Source organism: Pelophylax lessonae (assembly GCF_965119305.1).
Source record: "Pelophylax lessonae genome assembly, chromosome: 4".
Taxonomy (NCBI): Eukaryota; Metazoa; Chordata; class Amphibia; order Anura; family Ranidae; genus Pelophylax; species Pelophylax lessonae.
This window is the reverse complement of record NC_138771.1, coordinates 373,768,301-373,785,215: the sequence shown is the minus strand read 5'-3', so window position 1 is coordinate 373,785,215 and position 16,915 is coordinate 373,768,301. Positions and strand designations below refer to the sequence as shown.

Here is a 16,915-nt window from a genome sequence, read left to right as displayed (position 1 = left end):
TGGCTGCAATATCATCCTTCAATGCGTTGAAGGGACCATGAGAGAAGACAGCTACTAGAGCCTCATTGTTTCAGCCCACCTCTGCTGCCAGGGTACGAAATTTGATGGCATACTCCAGCAGGCACAATTAATACCCTACAAAAGGAGACAACAAAACTTGGGTGATCGAGTATCACAAGATTATCATTCTCCCATAAGGGATTCGCCCAGGCCAAGGCCCTTGCCTGAGTGCAATGAGATTAGGATCCCACCTTGGACCTGTCAGAGGGAAACACCTGAGGAACCATCTCAAATATATGCCCACTTGGTTTTAGAAGCCATGACACTGACTCGGTTCACCCCCACAGCACTGCGGAAGGGGTCTGAACCAGCCATCCCTCTGGTAACAGCGACTCCAGCTGCAGGAACAGGAACAGCAATAGGAGCAGCAGCAGGAGGAACCACAAGGAGCAAGGTCTGCTGTGCGTTCAAGCCACGTCTGCAATGCCTGAGCGAAGTGACCCAAAAGTTGATCTTGTTGATTGAGCCTGGTAACCAGCATGGGCAGCGTAGGAGTACCTGCATTGTCAGGATTCATGACCCGTGTGTACTGTCAGGGTGCCAGGAAACTAGACCACATGAAGATGCAATTAAAATAAAGCAGTTTATTAGAGCAACAACAATAAACACACAGCAAAACTGAGGAGCAAAATCAGGAACAGCTGGGGTCAAGTCCAGAAGCGGATAGTCATCCAAGCCGGGATCAAGTCTAGAAGCGGGTAGTCATCCAAGCCGGGGTCAAGTCCAGAGGAGGGTAGTCTGCTGATGCCGAGTCGTCTGCCAATGCAGAATCAAGAGCCAGGAAAGGCGTCAGCCAAGCCAGGTCATGCACAGAGGAAAACGGAGAACAGAAGACTGCTAGCAGTGATGCATCTTGAAGCACAAACACAAGGGCAAGGACTGCAAACCAACAGGTTATATGTATAGTCAGGTGTGCAACATCATCACTGAGCGACGCCCAGACAGCAGGCAGGTGATGATGCAAACAGAGTTTATAAGAGACAGCAGTCTGCACATGTCCAAGATGGCTGCCAACAGGAAGGCAAGGTAAGACCTTGACACACACATGGAAATCTGAACAGCAGAAGAAAGAAGAGTGTGGACAAGAGGGGCAATGGTGGTGGCATTTACAGAAACTATTCCCCTGTATCTTCCTCCTGTAGCAGCTTAATGCCAGGGGGAGGGAGAGAAGGAGAAGCTGGCTTTAATCTGCTACAAGAGGAAAACACAGATTGGTTCCAGAAAATTTCTCACCCACTTCTGTCCAGGTCCTGGGGTTTGGCTAGGAGGGGACATTATCTAACCATCACCTGCCCACAATTGACTGGTAAATCACGATCTATGGGTTGTCTACCCCCATTTTAGTGTTTACCACTTCTATAAAGTACCCTAATCATTAAGAATAATGACAGTTCAAATAACAGAAAGAAGATTACAACTTTTAAACAATTGTCAAACATATCAGTGGGCTGCAAAATGCAGCAATATTTAACAATATTATTTACTAATATTATTGTCTTTACTATTATCAATATTCAATGGCAAATGGCACCCTTATACTTCCCTGTTCGGTTGTCCATGACATGGGAATCTACAGAGGTGATTTGATAGAAAAAGCTATTTTACTATCATGTAAAAACTGTAATACAAACACTAAAAGCAAGAAAAACATTATTAACAAGGCACAAAAATCATCTTCTGATAAGCTGTTGTTTGTTTAGTATCTATACATGCAGTATAGAATTGATATGCATAATTTGGAAACGTTATTTTATACATTTTATAATTTTTTTTTATACGCTAAGTTATTTTACACTGCAGTGGCTGTCTACAACCACTTCTCTAGTTTGCATCTGTCATGAGGATGGATTACAATGGCAGATGTCCGTACCTGCGAACTGCAGCAGGTACAACTTGCATTGAGCTGTCTAAGGGCCCTGCTCATTAAATCAGAATCCTGACAAGTAAAAAGATATTGGTTTGTTGTTATCCCAGTTGTGAATGTATGTCATGCACTGCTTTTTATTACTGGCATAGCTTCACATACTGTTCCAGCCTTTGTTTAAAAGACACCATACTAGTGTTTAATCTATAAATACAGATGCTGAGCAGCAACAGAATGCACAACCTGCTGCTTCTGGAGATTTTTCTGGTCTCTGTCTTGTCTGTATTCATTTCCTGGTTAGTGTATGGACAAGAAGCATTTCTCTTAGATAATATGTATATTAATAATATTGTTCTCGTAATCAGACATTACCATAAGAAATGTTTAGGAAAGACCATTGCAGCAAGGCCCCAGTATTTGTGACAACTACACTCTCAGTTTCCACTAATGTGACCAGAATTTCTTGTATTACACACTCAGTCTCACCCTGTGCAGATATTTTCCTGTCCTGGAAAAACAATCTAAGCAACAGCAGACTGAGAATGATAGTCACCGGGGCAGGTTAACTCTTTAGAAACATTGTATCTGCCATAGCACATGTTAACAAACACTTTCACCATTTAGAGCATCTGCTTTTGAAATGTTGACCATTAAAGAAAAAATCTGTATCACGCTGCTATGTCCAACCAGGAATGTAAGAGAGTTTAGATTATGGTACGCCTTAAAAGAAAAGTAGTTTTTTTTTTTCTTAGAATCATACTTACCTAGGTGGATGCGGCATCAGCCCCATGCTGCATCTTTCCTCAGCTGGCTCTAAGACTGAGAACTGTGTGATCAAACACCTCTGATAGCTTGGTTCTTAGGGCTCCCTGAGCAGAGAGCTGGTAACTGCCAGTCAACGCTGTCTGCTCTGCCCCCCCCACCCCCTTCGCTCACTGGAGTGCAGGGCTGTGGAGGGGTGGGAGCGACTGGCTCAGGCTCTCAGAGCACCTAAGAGGGGCCCGAGAAGGGGAGGATCTAGGCTGCTCTGTGCAAAACCACTGCACAGAGCAGGTAAGTCTGTTATTTTTAAGTAAAATGAAAAAAATTAGACTTTAGTATGACTTTAAGCAACAGTAAAATAAAAGCGATTAAAAGTGAAAAATTCAGAAGTTAAGTATTGTAGCAGATATTGAATTAACAAGAATTTAAAGATGTCTTTACTAGTTACAGCAGAAAAAATATCTTTGAAGGATCAAAATACACCTTGTGATAATAACCGCGATATTAGGTGAATTCTAACTCTATTCCGAGCTTTTAAGTCTGAATCTGGAAAAGCTTAGAACAAACAGCCATGTATGTAGTGCTGCTTAAATAGTGTTCAAATAGTATCAACTAGCTTTAGGAGTCAATGTCACAGCCCCAAGTAAAGCATGAAGATTTGTAGAAGAGCCTTGTTGTTCGATTTGTACCCAGTGCTCGTCTGTAGAAGGGGTCCACCAGTATTGGATTTGATAGGATTTATGCTCTGTAATATGTCCAAAAATCAGGAGCTCCCATACGTTTTCATGATTTAGGAGCATAAAAAGAGCACGTGTTGACCTGTCCTTTTTTATGTTGCCAAAATAAAATTGTCAAAACGTTTTTGAAGATTTTTTTGGCAGGATGATAATATCAGAATAGGTATAGTTCAAAATATGTAAAGTATGGGGTGGTAGAATAAACATTTTAGTAAGGACATTTCTCCCTTCCCACAACACTGTAGTTTGGGATAATTCCTTACATAAATCCCAAATTTTAATGAGAAGGGCAAGGTAATAAGCTTTAAAAATATTATGACCTGGTGAAGGTAATTTATGCCAAACACGTGTATATTTCCATATGACATGGCTTCATATTCTGACAACCATCCTATTAATAAGCACAATACAATCTGTTAAATACTAAATAAATTATACCATAGATGTTATGTAGGTCTCTCTTAGGAGGTCTAATGTGTCTCATTAGCCATCTGGACCTAAAACAAAGTTAATAAAACCAGTTACTAAAAAGGTGCAACAGGAACAAAGCCAATGGCAATTTTTAATTTTGGTCTAAATGGGTGACGTGTGACCATTGTAAGATGTATTAAAGGCCTACAAAGGCAACACACAGGTACATTTTCCAATAGCCATATCTTTTTTTATCTTTGTTTCTCACCCCTTTCTGAGATGTATTCACTTTAATTTTCTTATATTTGAGATGTGAAGGTCTATGAGGTTCACACAGTTTGTCAAACATTTTTTGTTCACTTGCCTTTTGGTTCTGCCCAAATTATGTTGGTTATTTGTATAACTTCTTTGTTTTTTTGCCACAACGTAATATATTGTATTTCTCAATTTGTATCCTAAGTTACATGGCTCGTTATCTACTCCACCCTATAGAAACTCTATTTAATTATTCTACATTATTAAAATAAATAAATCATTTTTACACTTTATTGTTGCCTCAAAGAATGATTGTAGTTTTGCTATATTCAACATGATCACAGTCTAATGAATGTATATTAAAAAAAAATGGGTATACATTTAGCTAATGCTCACATCTAAAGTATTAAAGAAGTAATTGTGACAGAGATATAGATTGGGTAATTTCACCTTGACAGCCCAGAAAACACTTCTTTATGAATCTTCTAACCAATTAGCCCTATCATTCTAAATATTTTCCCTATGGTGTATTGATTACTTAGCTTTTTCTCATGTTGCTAGACCATGACAATGTTGGGGACAACAAGGGCTGCAAAATGCACTACTCAAAGTCTTAGATAGTTACTGCTGGTGACTAAAATTGTAACAAGAACAAAGAACGGCACTGCATTAATCCATTCTCATGACAGTCCCAAGATTAGTCAGAGAGCACAAAATGGCAGATACATTAATCAATGCTTGTGATTGCATAAAATGAACTCCTTGTGACAATCTTCAGATTGCAATCTTTCTCAGACTCTCTCCAGTTATTATCCAGGGAATTATGTTTTTTTTTTCAAATTTTGATTATCGCTGAGGTATGGAAGCTTTTCTTATTTTTATACACAGGAGAGTGCAGATTGCACATCCACTTTCATTATCCCTTTGTGCTCTGTCACCAGAAATGTATTCGATTATATGATTATGGATGACTGGACCATTGTCCAGAAAGTAAAAATATCCACATGCAGATAAGCCCAGCAGTAGAGCAATTAGCTTTGCAGGATGCCATTCCAGGCATACAGTGGTCTGTTATAAGTAATTCCCCCTCCATTCTTTATAAAAGAAATAAAATAAAGCAAAAGCACTTCTAATTCAAAGCTGGTCATGTGACAGATTAAATTATGCATAACAACAAAGAAAAGTGTCATTTGTTCCGTAGGTTTTTTGGAAACTAAAATCTTTGTTATGATAACACAGAAACAAAAGATTTATTCTTGAAAAAGCCATTAAAAAGTTGAGATGTTGAATAACAAAAACAAATGTGAGCTATGACAGATTATTTTTTATTGTATTTTTGCACTTACCTTAAAATCTTTTTCTTGAAATACAATAAAGGACACAGGAATTAAGGATAATTATAGACAATTGGGTATTCTACTGCCTTTGGGAAATTTTTACACTGGCAAACAACAACATTACGCCACCCCTCTGTACAACCCCCTCTCCGCCCTGTCTCAGTTTTGTGAACCAGAACCAGTACTTAAGGGTAAGAATGTAGAAGAGTGGTCAATCAATGGACCTCAAGAAAAATAACTTACGGTAAGAGCAAACTATTTTTGTTATCCTTCGAGAGACACAGAAATGTAGATAATCGTAGACAACTGGGCTTCCCTAAAGGAGTCCAACTGAGTGGTGGGCAACAGCCCCTACTCTAAATGACGTGGTCAACTTACTTAAAAAATATTCTACAGGATTAATGTCTGAACAAGATTAGAAGAAACAAAGTAGGAGCAAATATAGAAATTGCTAATATTAGGGAAAGTAATCAAAAAAAGAGTCTAATGTTCCAGCACAAGGTAGGTAGCACCACTGAGGAAAACCTGTTGTCTGTAGAATGATGGATATTTGTAAGGTAAAGTCTGAAGCCTACGATACCTAACCCTTATCCTCAGGGAGAAGAATGTTGGACAAACAAGTGTGGCAGTGCGAGGCTCTGCCACTGGGAAAACATAGGAGAAAACAACACAGGGTTCTCAAGAATACAGTTTGTGGGACTTCAGAATGTCATGTTGTGAGTGGAGAAAGGTTGTTTTTCATCTTTCTTTGGGTCATGTAATTTCCAAATCAGAGTCTGGAGCTCAGAGACTTCAAAATGCTTTGGAAGGAAAGGAGTATAGATCCGCACTTATATGGGACAGCATTCAATGCCCCTTAGATCCAGCCCCCCATGTGAATGAGCATCGGGTACATAGTACCCCTACCCATTCACCAAAAAAGTGTAAAAAGGAATAAAAACAAGAGACAAGTTTTTTTTAATAAAAAAAAAATAAAAAAATAGTGCCACACAATGTACATCCCTCGTCAATCATGCAGCCTGCCGACCCGAAAAACCCCAAAAACATAATTGCAGCGCCTCCTGGGATGGCCTCCTGCCAAATGCCTGCTCTGTGCTTTGACATTTATTATTTAGGTAAGGGGCAAGGCCACCTGGCTACGTCACTTGGCACTGCCCCTTCTGATGTCACAAGCCCAGCATGCACCAGTCTGTGACTTCAGAAGGAGCAGTGCCACTGAGTGACATAGCCAGATGGCCCTGCCCTTACCTTATCATTCACATAGGGGGGCTGGGATCTGGGGGGGGCCCTTGTCCCCATCAACATTAGCCTCAAATCACACCCCCCCTATGTTGAGGGCATATGGCCTGGTATGGTTCAGGAGGGGGGCACTCATTATCCTCCCCACCTTTCCTGATCTCCCAGGCTGCATGCCCGGCTAAGGGTTTTGGGAAATTTTGGAAAGGACCCTACACTAGAGGGGATATCTAATACAATCTCAGTATTTGCGGATGATACTAAACTAAGCATGCCAATATCTTCTATGCAGGGTGTGGAAACCTTACAAGTGGACCTGAACAAAATAATGGGGTGGGCAACTACATGGCAGATGGGGTTTAATGTTGAAAAATGTAAAGTAATGCACTTGGGCGTCAGAAACACGAAAGCAAGCTACTCACTAGGGGGGGAACCTCTGGGTGAGTCTAGGATGGAAAAGGACCTGGGGGTACTAGTGGACAACAGGCTTGGCAGTGGCATGCAATGCCAAGCCGTTGCAAGCAAAGCCAACAGAATACTGGCATGTATAAAAAAGGGGATTCACTCCAGAAATAAAGAGATTATTCTTCCACTCTACAAGACTCTGGTCCGGCCGCATCTGGAGTATGCTGTCCAGTTCTGGGCACCGGTCCTCAGGAAGGATGTGCTGGAACTGGACAGAGTCCAGAGAAGGGCAACAAAAATAATTAGGGGAATGGAGGGCATCGGCTATGAGGAAAGACTACAAGCACTGAACTTAATCTCTCTGGAGAAGAGACGATTGAGGGAGGATATCATATCAATGTACAAATACTGTACTGGTGATGACCCTAGCATAAGGAACAAACTTTTTAGAGAAAAGGAATATAATAAGACACGTGGCCACGCACTAAAACTAGAGGAGAAACGGTTTAACCTTAAAATACGTAAGGGGTTCTTCACTGTCAGAGCAGTAACGATGTGGAATTCTCTTCCACAAGCAGTCATATCAGCAGGGAGCATCGATAGTTTCAAAAAATTTTTAGATGGACACCTTAAAGACCACAACAAAGAGGGGTATTTAATGTACGGTTAACAGCAAACACACACACATCATAGGTTGAACTGAATAGACTGATGTTTTTATTTCAACTTCACAAACTATGTAACTATGTAACCATTTTTTCCCCCTATTTTGGCATAGTGTTTCCATCCAAATCAATACCAGACCCAAAGGGCCTGGTATGGACTGGGGGGAGACTCCATGCTGTTTTTAGCTTTATTTTTTTAATAGCTGGGTGCCGTCAATTGTAACCAAAATAATTGAGTCCTTTTTTTTAACTCTTTATTTGAGAAGAGCACAAATGAGACAACATGACAAATATTCAATATGGCGTATACGGGTATACAAAAGAAATAATTAACAAAAAAAAAAGCAATCACTAGTAATAGTATACAAAGAAGCCTATGGAGTGCATAGCATACAATGTATAAGTATGCAACCCCATCAGCAGGCCTTGTACCACACACGTGTCCTTTACTGTGTTAAATGAGACTTGCAGCAGTTGATCTTCACCTCAGCACTATCTTCAACATCGCAGGTAGAAGCATTTTCCAGCTATTTGTCTCATATTTTGTTATACTTGGCGGGGCGCACTCTATGAGCATACAGTATTTTCTTATAAGGTCGGGTAGCATTCACAGCAGCTATCCATTCACGGATAATCAGAGGCAATGCCCTAAGCCATTTTCAAGCAGCTAACATTCTGGCCATAAATAGAGACTCTTGTAAGAAAATGTGAAGAAATTTGTCAGTGTCACGATCAGGAAATAACCCAAATAGGCATTGTTTAGGGCATAATGTGAGATTTGGTCATTTGGTCATGCAGGAATTTAACTACCTGGGACCAGTAGCCCTGTATAACTGGGGAGGACCAGATTAAATGATAGAAGGTACCACTAGATTCCCCACATCTAGGACATAGAGGGCTGTAATTTGTGTGATATCTGGCTAGGGGAGAAGGGGTCAAGTAGGATCTATGTATTAAATATATATAACTGTGCTAGGTGGTCTGAGAGTTTAGGGGAGACAAATTTGCAGAATACAAGCACATTGTCCCATTCCACATCCTCCAGCTCCCCCACGTCTGCCTCCCATCATCCCTTCAACTGATACCCTAGGGTTACAGCAGTTGGTGTTAAAAGACAATTGTAGGGGACATGGCCGGCCGAAGCCCAAGATGGATGTTGAGCTCTGAGGCTCTGACCATCGGATCGGGCACAAGTGGCTTTACCTAGCAATCTGTGGCACACAGACAACAGGGACCAGCTGCAGTCCCCCCCCCCCAAACTATCAGCAGCATGGCGGCAAAAAGAAAAGAAGATAGCCTGCCCCAGAAATTCACCGCGTTCATGTTCCAACCTGCGTATGGCAAGATGGCGCTGACAGCTTGGCTCTCTCTGCTATCCCATCTACTCCTCAGCCATCCCTGCCTGTAACAACCACTTCACCGCAGAATAGCCTTATGGAGTTGACAGCCATCAACGCCAGATCCTGTGTCTCTCCTCCTGGCACCCCAATCTGAAGGAGCACAGCCAAAGCAAGGAAGATATTGAACTCTTCAGCTCCTGATATGTCATCCATATTTCTCTCCTGGGCCCCAAGGTGTACAGCCTGATGTCATAGCTATGTTCCTAACTGCCAATCAACATGTAATGGACACCACACTAAAAGATATGTTTATGTCCATGAGAAACACACTGCAAACAGATATGCTCTCTCTAATGTAGCAATTTAGACAGGATGTCACATCCCTAGGGGATAGAGTCTCACATGTGGAAACAAAACTGATATCATTGACACCCAAGCCACACACATTGAGGAGAATAACTGGTTCAAGGATAAATTGGCGGACCTCAAAGATAGAAGATATATCCCGCCGGAACAACATTAAAGTCCGGGGGATATTTGAGGAAGTACAAACCCAGGATTTATCCTCCTATGTCAGAGGCCTAATCAAAACCATGCTGCCAGAGCTGAAAAACATAGAATTGATCACCAACCACATACATAGGCTTCCAAAGCCTCCATATCTGCCTGACACTACACCCAGGGATGTTATTCTGTGTATACATGCCAAAAACTGGATATCACAAGGTACTTTGCCCACCCCAATAACCGTAAGCCTTCGGCTGTGAAAGACTCTTTTCCCCACGGTTCTTCCTGCGCACACAGTTTCCCCCTTTTTCAGGAAGTTGTTCATATCCTTTAGTTACTTCAGCGCAATTTTCAGCAAGTTATTTTGTTTGCTGTTTTTTTTCTTCCCTACGCTATTCCACGCCTCAATCCTCAGTATTTATCAGCTTATCCTCCTTGAGAATCAAGTGACCTCCACCCTTGACAGTGAATAATTACCAACTTACTGCAGTACACTAGGAAACCTTACAGTAGGACAATTAAACTTCTATCTATCAACACCAGGAGGCTCAACCACCCCGCAGAAAGGTTCTCATTCTGGAAATTAGCCATGTTGGCCTAATGCGACATTACATGTGCACAAGAGACATACTTTCATGTAGCACATCAACAAGAGTTTTCCACATATTTTAACTGCAAGAGCACCTGCCAAAAAGAGAGTCCTCTTGGCTGTCAAGCACACAGTCTCTTTCCAGCTAACCTCATGCATCACTGACGAGAATGGTCACTACCTTATACTTATCCGTAAGCTCAATGAATTCTCCTTACACCAACGTCAATGTCTACGCTCCCAAAACATATCAAATCTGCTTTTTGAGGAAGCTTCACAAGAAGATCACTACAATCCGACAAGGATCTATTATCTGGTGTAGCGATTTTAACACCACCCAGACCCACAAATGGACTCCTCAAACCCCTCCAAATGAGAAAAATCAAGCCTAGGGCAACTCTTAAAGGACTTCCAACTGTACAATATATGGCGATGCCAGCACGCTGAAGAATGAGATTTTTACCTTCTTTTCCACCTGCCACAACTCCTATTCCCGCATTGACCTTTTCATTACAGATCAATGGCTTCTACAAAAAATTTCAGCCTCGGCCATCATGACATCTATATGGTCTGATCACACACCTATGTGGATTACCATAGAGGATTGTCCAAAATCCAACCCTGCCTTTCTATGGAGAAAGAACTCTCATCTACTCCCATCAGCTCTCTATGTCAAAGTACTTAGACATAGAGAGTACTTAGTTGGCCTGGAAGAATTATTCGCCACCAATACTGACTAAGTTTCTGATCCTGCTGTCCTGTGGGCTGCGCACAAAGCGTATATGCGTGGGGTATTGATCAAACTTGGTGCTAGGGCAAAAAAGGAGAGGGAGATACGGAAATCCAGACCACTGACCTCTTAAACAAAAAATCCCCCTATCCAGATCAAAAAACCAAGCTAGGTCGCTTACATTTAGATCTTAGAACACTAACACTTGATAAATTTGAAAAACAGCAAAAGTGCTTAAAAATGACCTTTTATACATCAGGAAACAAAGCTGGCAAGCTCTTCACCCAACTGACCAAAGGCCACCGACTTAAATCTCACATTCCTTATCTATTCCAACCAATCACCAAAGAACGCTTAACTAACCCAAAAGACATTGCTGATGGGTTCAGTACCTATTATAGCTCTCTTTATAACCTCAAGGAAGACTCCTCTCAATTCCAACCTACCTCTGCAAATATGCAGTCATTCCTTAACGCACTCAGACTGCCCAATCTAACAAAAAAACTGCTTGAAAATTCTAATAACCCCCTTTTTTTTTAATCAAACAGGTTTTTATTGGAGAAGGAAAAAGAGAGAATAAAACCAGTTACATGGCTATGACATTAAAGTAGAATTGCCAATCAACATGTCCTATAACAGTTTTCACAGATACATGATACAGTCCAGTAGTTTCATCAACATTGGCATCCAACCTGTCCAGGGCTTATTCAGCTGGAACTTGGTGGAACTCAGTTCCACCACCTCTGGCTCAGGCCCTTGGCTTCCTGCTCAACACAGAAGTCTGGCTTCTGTATTTACAAGTGATAGCTTGTCTCCCAGTCGCTCCCACTGAGTGCAGGATGGGGACAAGGGAGAAGCAAGTGCCCAGGGTGCATTGCAGATGCCGACACCCCCAATGGATGAACTCCCTGCAAATGAGAGAGGCAGAGCCACCTTCATTGTGGGGGGAGGTACTAGAGCAATGGGTGCTTTAGCTTAATACAGCAACAAAAGTAAGACATGTGGAAGATGGCGGGGCTTTTAAGGGGGGGGGGTTGGGGTCAGTGGGGGAGTTTGCATGCAGAGGTCAGAGCTGAAGAGGGGTGAAAGTGCGATGTGGATGGGGGATGCAGAGGAAAGCAGCTGTGGAAGAAGGCTGGACTCTATATTCTGTTTGTAGCACATTCCTGAAATCTGCATGTAGCACACCCCCAAACTCTGCACGTAATGCACTCTTGGTATTTAATGCCCCTTTAAGATCCTTCCACTGTTAGTGAAATTGGAACACACCCACTATTTGGTGTGGTTTGAAGGGTGTGGGGGGGGGGGGAGGCAAGATTTGGGGGGGTCATGGTTGAGTTCCTGATCCTATTTTCTGAGAAAAAAAGCCCTGAACCTGTCATAATATGTAATATGTACATTACTTTCTTACCTCATGCATGAGGCTAGAGTCTAATAAAATAGCCCTCAAAATGTACTTTAATTTTATTTATTTAATTTCTGAGACCAATTATACTTGTGCAGGCCTGGCCTGACACTGCATCTGAACCAGTTCTTGGGGGCCAAGACCTGGAGTGCCAAGCCCTGGAGCCCATAATTTTTCAAATTTGCCCAGACAGCCTCTACGCTGATATAAATATCTTTTAAAACTGAGTGTGTTTCCCATGTGTGTCACCCTTGTGCTAAAGGGAAGGAGAAGTCGGAGTTTGCCATTGTAGTAGCAACACTCTATGGGCCTGAAAGAGGGCACAAGTATAGGCAACTAGTGTATGTTCTTCCGGGATGATGTCATCAAGGATACTTAAAATACCGTATTTAGGGTCAAGTGGTACTTTAATCTGGAATACCCTGTTAAAGGTGTTCATAACTGTCCAGTAGCGGTGCAGCTTAGGACACCGCCATAGTAAATGGATAAGATCACCTCTGTCCTTTTGACATCTGTAACAGACAGGGTCTGTATCAATTCCCATATGGTGGAGCTTAGTAGGAGTATAGTGTACTCTCAAAATTATGTAAAGTTGGGATAGTCTCTGTGAGGAAATCATAGTTTGTTACCACTGCTTGCAAGGCCTCATCCCACTGTTCTCCATTTTTGTCACGCTCTAGAAGGAGGAGTATCCTGGAATCCATTCAGCAATATACTATAGCGTTGGGATATAAGACCTTTGGCATTATTAACTGAGGAGAGAAGGTGGAATACAGGTGCAGGTGACAGGGACCATTGTGTATTCTGTCCCTGAGCTGCAGTTGGACATAGTAAAATTGCATATACTGGGGGAGAAAAAAATCTCTCCTGCAGAGTTGTGAAAGGTATTAGGGACCCTTGGTTGAAAATTTGAGTTAGGTGAGTCACACCATGTGCTTTCCCTCTGGAGCCATGTTGTAGTTTGGCCAGTTCATCGTACGTCTGGTTTCCCCACATCGGCTGTATGAAGTAAACCCCTCCACTTTTTGTAACTCCACATTCTTTGTAAGAGGTTATAAGTAGGAAAATGTTTGTAAGGTCTAGCAAACATCCCTGCCTCTAAACCCTCAGGGACAGAGGTTGCCCTAGTGAACTGTAACATAATAATAATGGAGGATGATGGGGAGCATACTGGGGGGAGGTGGAGGTGGAATGGAATGTCCCCACCAGATGCTGCATCTGAGTAGCAATGTAGTGGAGCCATAGATTGGGAAGTGCCAGTCCGCCTGCATCTTTTGGTTTTTGCAATTGTTCTAATTTGATTCTGGGTGGGCGGTTGTTCCAGATCAGAGACCGGAAGATAGACTGAGCTATTCAGAATGTTTTAAGGGGGACAACAACTGGGAAGTATGAAGAGGGTATAGGAGTTGAGGCATAAGAATCATCTTAATTAAGTTAATTCTATCTGCCACTGACAGTTTCAGTTTTCTCCATGTGTTTATTTTATCCCTAAATCGCGCTAATAAAGGGTGTATGTTCGGGCAAGTATATTCCAACAAGTTAGGGGATATATCAATTCCCTTGAATTCCCAAATGTAGCACCACCCCCGCAGGAGCTGCTGATTATATTATTGGGTCTACACCCTGCCTAACAACCCAATCAAATTGGCTCGATCCCTCCTCAGGCACAACTGACCCAGAATAGGACTGGACTATCAAATAGATACACAGGTTGGAATACAATACTTCACTATGCAACAATACCTTGTTACCTTCTTGAATAGTAGTCCTTCTGGGTGACACAATGGAACAACGCACAAGATTGTAATTAACCAAACTTAGTTTACTATATATCAAATTGAATAGGGGAGATACAATACAATACAATACAAGTCCATAAAAGGTTATTTAAAACAGCTTTAAAAAGGTAAAAGAATACCCCCACACTCCTCCTGCATTAAGGCTAGACACAGTACCAGGTAGGTGGGCCTATCTGAGTCCCTCCCCCAGAGTTCTCTTCTTTCTTGTTGATCTTCGCTAGCAAGGTTATTGAATAGAGCTCATTTGTAATCCAGATTAGGAATAAAGATCAAGAGAGAGAAAACAACGAGCTGTTAGTTGTCACCGCAGGGTGTCTGCGTAACTGAGCAATAACTTCTGCGAGAGAGATAAGCCTCTGGCGACTCCTTTACAGACCTTATTGTTTGTCTATGAGTCTCCTGAGAGAGTATGGTGATAAACCCCGGGGTTTTATCACCTCCTGCTGCGCTACCGCTATCTGTAGATAAAACTGTCTCTTCAGCAGATAAAGTCAGTTATTGGGCATGTGCCCTCTCACCAACAGAAGTTTCTCCTTCGCGCGCTTCCACTGCGGTCTCAGTCCTTTGGCTATGTGCCAGCCGCGCGGGGTCCTTCTGGCGGATGACTTCCGGTCTCGGCAAACAGCAGTGTGACCTCCAGGAATGTGCCTCGTGCTTGAGATGGGACGGTTCCACGTCGTCCCTCCAGGCTAAAAGGCTCTGGCCCAATATCCAGTGTCAGTCCTTCACTCTCGCTCGCTGGTTCCTCAGAGTCCAGCGCAGAAAGGCCCCCCCTTCGCGCGCTTCTCTCTTCCTTTAAATAACCTCCCCCATAGTGCCGTGCGGTGCAGCCGTGCACCCTGGATCTTGCAAAGCAGCCTGGGAGATGTAGTTTCTTCATCTTGTGAAAAGGAAGTCACAGCCCGGGAAATTCCATGCAGCTACCACTAGAGGGAGCCTAGTTCCTGGATCTTGCAAAGCAGCCTGGGAGATGTAGTTTCTTCATCTTGTGAAAAGGAAGTCACAGCCCGGGAAATTCCATGCAGCTACCACTAGAGGGAGCCTAGTTCCTTCCCACATATCAAACAGTGTCTTTAGGCATGTTTATCCCCGCTACACAAATATTTAAATGAATCTACCCTTGGCACTGGATAGGTTGTTAACACCAGCTGCCCCAATCCACCATCCAGTAGTAATAAAGCAGACTTCGTCCAGTTATTGGTAAGGCCAGAGAACTGCCCGAATTTTGTAACCACACTCATGAAAGCCTCCAATGATTGGGTAGTATCCCCCAAGAATAATAGCATGTCATCAGCATACAACATTATTTTTTGTGTGCAAGTCTGCATACCAAAATCCAGCTATCTTTGGGCTAGTGTAGACCAGGGCAGCCAGTGGTTCAATGGCTATTGCAAATAGTAATGGGGACAGGAGACAGCCCTGTCTAGTGCCCCGACCCAGGGAAAAACCAAGTGAAGTCCTGTCTTCACAACTAATATTATAGGTGCGAAGACAACCTATAATATTATAAAGCAACCTAACCCACTCTATACACCGGATTCTGAAGCCAAATTTAGCAAGCACTGCCCACAGGTATTGCCATTCGACAACGTCAAATGCTTTGTTAGCATCTAGCTACAAAAGCGCTCTCTGACCTATATTATCAGCTGGTGTTTGCATATTCAGGAATAGCATTGGCATTAGGGAATGGTTGTCTCTTATTCCCCCTTATCTACAATCTGGCTATGGAACCATTGGCAGAGAGCATACGATCTAACCATGACAGATCAGGCCTCCAAATTGGCTCTACTGAACACAAAATAAATTTATTTGCTGATGATGTCCTTCTCATGTTAACACACCTGGATCCTTCCCTTGCTTCAGTACAACAAGTGCTCACTACTTTTAGCAGGGTATCTTTTTACACGGTAAATACATCAAAATCCTCCATCTTAGACCTAGGTATATCTTCATCACTTAAAACCTCTTTGCAAAGCAAACATCCCTACTTATGGGCAGAGGAATCTATATCATATCTGAGCATCCTCCTAACCAGGAAAACCTCATCACTCTATCAGGCTAACTATGCACTGGTGTTGCAAGCATTGCCCAAAGACCTGGAGGCCTTAACTGAGCCTATACTCTCCTGGTCAGCCAGGGTGGCTCCTTTTGAAATGTGCAAACTTCCACAATTGCTGTATCTATTCAAAGCTCTCCCTCTTCCGATCCCAATGTCTTTTTTTAAGAGCAACACAATCTATAATAGGTTGTTTTATCTGGCTAGGAAAAAAAAGTCCAGGTGTTCCGGCACCATCTTGACTAAGCATCGAAGAATGGGCGGAGCAGGCCTTATGGACATTAGAGACTATTACATGGTGGCCATCCTAGCACACATGGTTCTCCTCTCACATCACTAATCCCTGGAAAGATATAGAATCCTCGCAAATAGCTAATAGGGACTTGCACTCAAGGCTACTGAGCCAGCCCACTTCTAGCCCCAGAAACCAACATCTCTCCCCCACGATCACTGCAACAGCTCTCTCATATCATTATGTCCTCCTAAAAGCTTCACCAGGGCTCTCTCAGATACAACCATTACTTCCCTTATCTCTGCACCTTTACCTCATACCAGATCTCTCTATCTGCTCTTGGATCGACAGAGGCAAACTACACATACAAAAGTTATACTTTCTCGATAATAGAATAGAGAATAATTAGCGCTCAACTCCTTCAATGCGATGAACCACTCTTAATATATAAAACCAGAGGAATGGGTGTATATAAATATTAATAATACCAATACATGAACGTGGGACAATCCAGGATCAAGAAAT

At 42.4% G+C, this 16,915-nt stretch overlaps 1 protein-coding gene across 1 annotated transcript in view; it reads right to left on the bottom strand.

Annotated features, from left to right (window-relative positions):
- LOC309552099 (teneurin-2-like) overlaps window positions 1–16,915 on the bottom strand; it is a 1,659,581-nt gene that overhangs the window by 573,433 nt on the left and 1,069,233 nt on the right. The window lies entirely within an intron of this gene.